Source organism: Heptranchias perlo, chromosome 12 (assembly GCF_035084215.1).
Source record: "Heptranchias perlo isolate sHepPer1 chromosome 12, sHepPer1.hap1, whole genome shotgun sequence".
NCBI lineage: Eukaryota > Metazoa > Chordata > Chondrichthyes > Hexanchiformes > Hexanchidae > Heptranchias > Heptranchias perlo.
The window spans coordinates 47,703,858-47,712,620 of record NC_090336.1 but is presented as its reverse complement, the minus strand read 5'-3'; positions in this window follow the sequence as shown (position 1 = coordinate 47,712,620).

The window sequence follows — 8,763 nt, the reverse complement described above, 5'->3', positions numbered from 1 at the left end:
TCAAAAAAGCACCACGATTTGGTTTTCTTCTTAGTGGGTGGTTCAGACGAGGTCGACATGGCATAAGTATGTCTGTTATTACTTGAACTTTCTGTTGCAGACGAAGTACTTGCACCAGTTTTTTCATGTTCAGATGTAGCTGGGTCTGATAACTGTGTTTCCGAACTTCTTTTTCTTATTACGAAATTATCCATTTTTGGGGATTAAAGTTTGATGATTAAGCCGCCCCTCGACTCCTTTCCCCGTGATACTGGGCCTAGACCCCGCCTGGTACCACTCACCATGGCTTTGGCGGTGAGGAAGGGCAGAACAGCACCGTGCTCATATCTCACACCAACCCCTCCTAATCTGATTTCATACCGTCTCTTGAAAGCAAAACTATTTTGTAACACTCTTTGATCCCCCCTCCTGCTGGGAGAGATTTGGAGTCAACCGTCAATGGGTCACTCCAAACCGGAGTTGGGGGGTGACCCTGTGATTAATGTTCCACTGTGGATTTGCACCCCCAGGAACTGAATAGAGAGACTCGGTGATTGTATGAATTGTACTTGGAAATGTACTACCATTACCTCGCTGTTAAAGGCCACAGCATGTAGTATTATAATAATAATCCAATGAATAGCACTCATTTTCCTAAGCTACAATACCACAGTTGCTTCCTAGGCTGTAGTACCGACGTATCCCGGCTGGCGGCGCTGCCCGTGGGGTCACCGTTTCCATTTCCCGGCAGAGAATGGCGGCGCTGCTGAAGGCGAATGGAGCAATTTGCTCAGGTCGGTGACACCAAAATCCAGTAAGTGGGGTAGGAACTGCAGGGAGGGTGTAGGCCTGGAATTCACTGCCCTAAATGAGACCGAGCTTATCCCTGGGCCAAAAACAGAGTCCGCAACGGAGTTTCGGCGATTTATTACGGTAAAATCCAGGAATTCAGTTACACAATACACCGCCCACCAATCGCCAACTCACCGCCAGTACACACCACCAGTGTACACCATGCACCACAGGCACACAATCAGAGTTGGGAGGCGACCCAATGATTAGTATTCTGCGACCCAGTATTGGGTTGTGAGCCGTACTTTGAAAACCACTGTCCTAGTGAATCTATGCTGCACCTTTTCCATTGTTTTTATATCCTTCCTATAAAGAGATGCCCAAAATTGTACACATTACTCCAACTGTGGCCTAATTAAGGTCTATCTATCCTTTCTTATTTTTTCAATGAATTCTATCAGGTTGGTCAAGAATGACCTGTTTTTTGGAAATCCTTGCTGACTTGCCCTGATTAACTCATTTTTCTCTGAGTGCTTAACCATTTTCTCCCTTATTATCGACTCTTGAGGGGTAACTCCATGAGTGGTCTTTGCTGATACTGAGAAAACTATTAGAGTAAAAACTCAAAAACAAAACAAAGAGGTTTCATATTTGCCACTCTCCAATCTTCTGGCACAATTTTCCTTTCACATTATTTTAGAAAATTACAGCAGTCCCCCCATTATTTCTTATCTAGCTCCCCTCAGGATCATTGGATGTAAATGTCCAGCCATTGCTAGTGATTTTTATTTTTTTTAAATATTTTGTCCGATTGTTGTTTTTATTGATAATTTGATGTTTGTAAAATGTAGTTAATTAAACTTACAGATTCTCTGCAGATTTTCCCCAAACCCATACAAATTTAACAAGAAGTGTCTGCAGATTTGTATTACCCCTGGTAATAAGCATTGCAGAAAGCCAGGAATCATTTAATGTGGATTTGTATTTGTAAAAGTAGCAGGACCATCATTACAGCTGAAAGGAATTATTGTTTAATGAAGTAGCATTTATGTACAGCAGGATAGTGGGCGTGATATCAAGATGGACAGATCTCTTGGCTTGCAAATTAGTGGGAGAGGTTTTGAGGCCTCCCGCCTGGCAGAAGCAGGGTGGTAGCACCCCAAAAACGGTGGGGAATGACTCACCACCCCATTCCTCCTGTCGATGTGCCATCCCTAGCTTCCCTAGGGCCTACCACTGGGAGTCCTAACGCCCACCTGAGTCAGGTGTTAGGCCCTTTTAATATGCAAATTGAGGTCCTATTGCAATAGGAAAATGGCAATAGGACCCGATTGCCATTTTAGGACCATACTAGTCAGAGCAGAAGTGCTCCTCTAGGCTCCACAAAAACAATCTGGGCCACTGCCACACTGGGTCCATCCCCTCCCGAGAGAGGTGACCGATATTGAGGCAGCCCAGAGCCAGTGGGTTGCCCTAGGGTGCTTATTTTCTGACCTTAGCCCACCAACCCTATGCTAATAAGGCTTGGCCCTCAAAATGGATCGGGCCTCCTGTCCAGACTACCAAGCTGCCTGCAAGTGCTCTCCGCAGGCCAGCAGCCCAAAACCAGCCAGCAGCCAAAATCTACCCTAGTGTATGTCCACTGGTTATGTGGCCTTATTAAATCTGAACCTCAAAAAATTGATCTTCCTACATGACTTAAAAAGTCCTACTAGACAAAATCAAAAGAAAATATTGTGATAGTGAACACCACACAACATAATTAATAAATATTATTATGTCTTTTATCACACTGACTGAAACTTGTTTCTACAAAATGCAAGATAAATCCTTCATAAAATAATAGTTACCTGAACAGTGCCCATGAAACTGTCAATTGCCACTGGATGGCGTCATTGTACTGTAAGTGAAATCCATATTTTGTGCGTGACGTAAATGGAATTTACACTGCAATACTTTACCACATAATTGTGTTTATTTATTGGTCCCTTCTTTTTTTGCATAACAGTCAGTGCGTTTCAAAGTAAGTTGTCATGTGAAGGGCTTTGCAATGTTTCTGATAGAAGTGATAAAGCACTGTATAAATGCCAGTCTTTCTATCTGAATAAAAAAAAAGACGGATCAAAAACTATTGAAAAGGTGGATATTTAGTAAATAGGACAGTGTTGCACTTTTCAGCAAATGGCTAAGAGATAATCAGACAAAACAAAGTTAGTGAAAATGGATGCACATGGGTGTACTGTTTTACTGAGCTGGGCAAAGCTTCAGAAGCTGAAACGGTGAGGCCAGAAATCAGGTCTGTCAATGTTTGAGCCTATTTTCAGTTTGGCAACACAATATACACAAAGCCCATTGTAACAGGTAGTTTGAAGGTGCTTGAAGAAAAATATTCAATATTCAGCTTTGGCTTTGGATGCACTTTTGATATTCAGATTTGAACTTTAGAGAAATCAGAGACTAAGAAAGACTGTTACTTCTACCAAAGATAAAGTAAAACTTTGCTTCTGAAGGTGTCAGAAGAGCTCACCTCTTGTTGTGTCAATAATCCCCAAAGTGTCATTACTGAAGCATTGATCTCCAGCCGGGTCAGCTCCACTTTTATATCCCCCTTACCTTACAGCCTTACTTTTAACAAAGGGACTCACACAGATATGAGGGTTTGTGACCTGTTTACGATTCACTAACTGCTTCTTCCTGGACCTGAGCCAAGGATAATGACTTTACGATTTAATTGTTTAAAAGCATGTATTAACTATTCACTTCCCAGTACTCAGTTCAACAGGTGAACTCTATATTGTATGGGCAACCTCAAGCAGATTACAGGCTATTTCCCTTATGAATCTTGAAGGCAAACCTTGAAGGCAATTTTACAGGGAATTGTTCCTACAGTAATCAGAAAAAATTGATACTGAGCCAAAGAAAGAATTATTAGGAGAGGTAATTAAAAGCTTGGTCGATGAGGCAGGTTTTAAGGAGGGTCTTAAAGGCAGTTGACAGAGGTTTGGGGAGGGAATTCTACAGTTTAGGGCCTAGACAGCTAAAAGCACAGCTGCTAATAGCAGGACAAAGGGAGTGGGAAATACACAAGAGAGCAAAGTTGGAGGAATGCAGAGTTCTCAGAAGGTTGTAGGGCTGGAGGAGATTACACAGATAGGGAGGGACAAGGCCATGAAGAGATTTGAACATGAGAATGAACTCACTCGACTTATATGACTTTAAGTTTAGTTGCCTTTTTATTACAATGAACAATCCTACATATGAACTTCCAAGGATCATACAATGTTTTGTGTCAACTCGAGTTTATTTTGGCTTAGTTTAGTTCAAATTGCATATGTTATCACAAGTGTTCCTTATGCAGCATGTCTAACCCTTATAAGCTACATTAACACATTTTAAGATCATAAGAACATAAGAAATAGGAGCAGGAGTAGGCCATACGGCCCCTCAAGCCTGCTCCGCCATTCAATCAGACCATGGCTGATCTTCAACCTCAACTCGACTTTCCCGCCCAATCCCCATATCCCTTGATTCCCCTTAGAGTCCAAAAATCTATCGATTTCAGCCTTGAATATAATCAACGACTCAGCATCCACAGCCCTCTGGGGTAGAGAATTCCAAAGATTCATAACCGTCTGAGTGAAGAAATTCTCCTCATCTCAGTCTTAAATGGCCGACCCCTTATCCTGCAACTATGCCCTCTAGTTCTAGACTCTCCAGCCAGGGGAAACAACCTCTCAGCCTCTACCCTGCCAAGCCCCCTCAGAATCTTATATGTTTCAATGAGATCACCTCTCATTCTTCTAAACTCCAGAGAGTATAGGCCCATTCTACTTAACCTCTCCTCATAGGACAACCCTCTCGTCCCAGGAATTAATTTAGTAAACCTTCATTGCACCACCTCTAAGGCAAGTATACCCTTCCTTATTTTTACATCTGTTTGGATGTAATTCATCTGTCCCTTCTATAAATGATTTGATTTGAAGTCTATCACAATCCCATAGGAATCTTGCAGTGAATGTAAAGCAGCATATTCTTCCATTAATTTACATCACACCAAATACCACTAAATGTTGTCATTTATTGTCCAAATCATATTCTGAGTTTGTACCACTATACAGATCATTTCCCACTTACGACACTGTCTGTTCAATTCTTAGTATCATCATATGTGCTGAAAATCAGTGCAAATATAAACTGGTGCACAATATGAAAAACTTCTGTGTATACAAAACAAAAATGTCTCTTAAAAATAGTCTCTTAAAATGAACAGAAAATGATAAAAGCATTTCTAAGAATGACCAGAGTCAGTTAATCTTCAAAGAATGCAGTTAGAGAGGCTCAATCACTCTGTACTATATTCATTTTCTACATTCCTCCTTTGTGCTATCTATAGTATGCTATCTTTTTCCAAAGCAAAACACCTTTCAGAATGAAAGCTAAGTAACTAAATTGCAAGCACTGAGTTAACAACTGAATAGAAGTGAGTGCATATTTTTCCAACTCATTAGCTAATGGATTTGTGACATAAGGGACACGTGACAGACTAACTCAGACAGAGTAATCCCATAATCCTCTTCTTAACTATCAAAATGTGTAAAATAATAGAAAATAGATTGCTAAAAGCACACCCATGTGTTTTCAAACACAATGCCATTCTAAAATGTATAGACATGGAGGAACACAAATTATACTGAACTGTCTCTACAAGCCTACAATTGAGAGCTATTAAAAGCATTACAGTGAGCAATGTGTTACAGAGTATGTGTTTTATACAGTTTCTCTGTTAATGGGGCAATTTTCCAGTCTGTTTATTATTAGCACAGTGAATTTTCCATTTCAGACTCTGGTCTGGAATTAAGGCTTTTCTCCAAATGTAATTTTCACCTCGAGTACCTTAATGAGGGTGCATACCAGTTCTACAGTGTATTCTATGTGTAATTTTTATGTGGAACATTGCTTCAGTAAATTCCACTACCTTTCCCCTGCCATTAACCTAAACCAAACAGTATTAAAGGAAAAGGACAACAGAAAGTCACAAGTGATGCAAAACAGAGCAGAAAAAAACTGAGAGGTTATTTGAATTTTTTTTGGTCAGTTTGACGTAGGATTGCCAACCCTTCAGGATTGTTCTGGAGTCTCCAGCAATTAAAGATTAATATCCTGGACACTGCTGCGAGCAATCCGGGAGAAAAATCATAGAGGCATTAAAAAATGTTTTTTTTCAAGACTTTTGTTTATTAGTTATAAAAATGTTGGAGATTGGAGAAAATGTCTGTTTAACTGGGTGGGGTTGTTGGAGGTGGATGGTCATATGATGAAGCCTCCAGGAATGTGTCCAACCAGCTTTGACAACCCAAGTCAGATATCTGACATGTACAAAAACTTATTATAATGCTTAAGAGTCTCCAAACCAAGCTACTGAGAAATCCACAGAGATAGCGTTTTTGTTTCCTTGATATGGAATGCAAGTTCATTCCCTGTAGGGGCACACCCATTTACTTAAGCCTAAAAGTATGAATGCAGATTGGCAACAGCCAAAGCTTAGGGACCCCTAGGTATGCCCAGAAGTACTGCTGGAGTTTAAACAAATAAACAGTACAGTATACTATCACAGACCCTTGATGAGCTTCCCTCCGCTTATCCAGCAAGGACTAATCTATTTGTTAGGGAATAGGATTTGCAGGGTTATCTGGAGCTAAATAGGAAGAATTCTTGCTCCCAGTGCCAAGTCCAGTTAATGAGCCTGGCTGGCAGATTAATCAACAGTGCCCTGGAGGAATGCAAACCTGCCTGATTCGGGTATCAGATAACAGTTTGCTACATAGGGTTGACTCAGTTCCAAACTTCCATTACCAGGAGTGTCACCTTGGAACAATTTGACTTCAAAGAGACACTTTTTACCTTCCCCTCAAGGAGGATAGTTACCAGATTGTTATTCAATGACTGACAAATATGGGTTTGTGAGGTGGACAGCAGAGACCAGGAATTCCTTATGATCGGGATGGTGAGAAGCACTATTGTGAGTGCATTGCTACCATTCTTCTGACCACAGAGTGCTCACCATACTTTTACCAGTTAGAGAGGTGGAGTATCAGCAGCATTTGCTAGCCTCTCTATGACCCAATCATAGGTGACAAACTAATGAATTTATGATCACATACTCTCATACCCAGCCTCCAGGTAGAACTTGGCCTGTTTCTGTGCTGTAACCTTTCCTGATTCTATGGCTACAGCATAATTACATTGTTGTAAAGTGAGCAGCGTAACTAGGGTATGGGAAAGTTGACATTCACAAAAAAAGCAGACCTGTTTCTGGCTGGGGCAGTAATCACCTCCTACAAGAGGTAGGTAGCCTGTAATACAAATTAGGGTCAATGTGATCTTCTGGACCAGTTTTGATCACCTAAAGAGGAATTATCCAGATTTGTTTCTCTAATTGGCTTGGGTTGTTATTTGTTTTTTTCACCTCTCCCAGGAAATTACATGGCTTTGGGTGAGTAGGGAGTGTCTGTATTGTGATGCACTAGGAATCACAACTATATAGGGCATGCTAGATGGACCAACGGATCTTTTCCTGTCTGTCATTTTCATATGTTCATATTTGACAACTATATGTGTAATAAACAGGAATTTACATTATTTAGTCAACTTGAAGACGTGACAATAGAACATAAGAAATAGGAGCAGGAGTAGGCCATTCGGCCCCTTGAGCCTGCTCTGCCATTCAATAAAATCATGGCTGATCTTCGAGCTCAGCTCCACTTTCCTGCCCAATCCCCATATCCCTTGATTCCCTTTGAATACAAAAATCTATCGATCTCAGTCTTGAATATACTTAGTTATAGGCCTTTATTCAGGGCAATTTTCCAGTTGTGCATTTTTTTTGAGTTGTCAGCATTTTTGGGCTATGTTAACTATTTTGAAGCTGTTTGTCAGCTTTTCCACGTTATGTAGGTTGGCATGAGTCTGAAACATTTTCCTGAGTGAGGGGTGTTGAAGTCCACATTTATAATGAAAACTGTCCATGTAAAACTTGTCGCCCTGTAATTACTCCTTTCCTCCAGTGAAGATGCTGCAGCACTATCAATAGCAGGAGGGCCTATTTACAGCATGACAAGTTTACATCGGCAGTTTCCATTATGAAAGTTGACTTAGGAATTTACAATAGAAATACAAAAATAAGAACATAATGTATGACTTAAAATTACATCTAAACTCCCTGGTTAAATTATGCCACACTCGCTAACCCTGCTTCCCCTGAAGACTATATTGTGTCTTGACTCCCCATATTTAAAATATTATGCACAGGGGTTGTGAAGATCAAGTGTAGTCTTTTTTTTGTTTAGGCCCCCCCTTTTATAAATGAGGTTCATCTAGTCTTTTTGGTGTTTTTAGGCCCCCCTTTATAGGAAGGGGGGTTAGGGTGTGTTCATGTGCAGTAAACCAATAAACCCAAAATAAGTGTCAAATAATAATTTTATTACATCGATCCAGAATGCACTCCAGTCCCTGTGGTGCCCACCGGTCATGGAAAGCCTCAAGTGTACCAGCAGACACCCAAGTGTAGTCTTCAAGTGAAGTGAGATTAAAAGTCAGGGAATAATTAGACCAGCTGCATATTGTCTACACTGTTATTGCACACTCTGCCCAGCAGTGGTGCTACCACTGGCAGGAGGGTGTAATTACATGTCTGACAAGTTTACATAGACACTTGCCATTATAAATGTGGATATAGGAATTTATAACTAAAGTTTACGCTGATGTAAACAATTTTACAACACCAAGTTATAGTCCAGCAATTTTATTTTAAATTCCTGATGTAAGTCTGTCTCACATGTTGTAGGTAATAATATCAAATCAAATATTACATAAAACATTGGCAGAATGCATGACTTTATGGGGACTGAATTATGTTTGTGCACCCTTTTCTAATTATTCCCCCAACCTCTGAACCCACTTCACCTGAAGACATTTGTTCTTGGCCACCCTTGT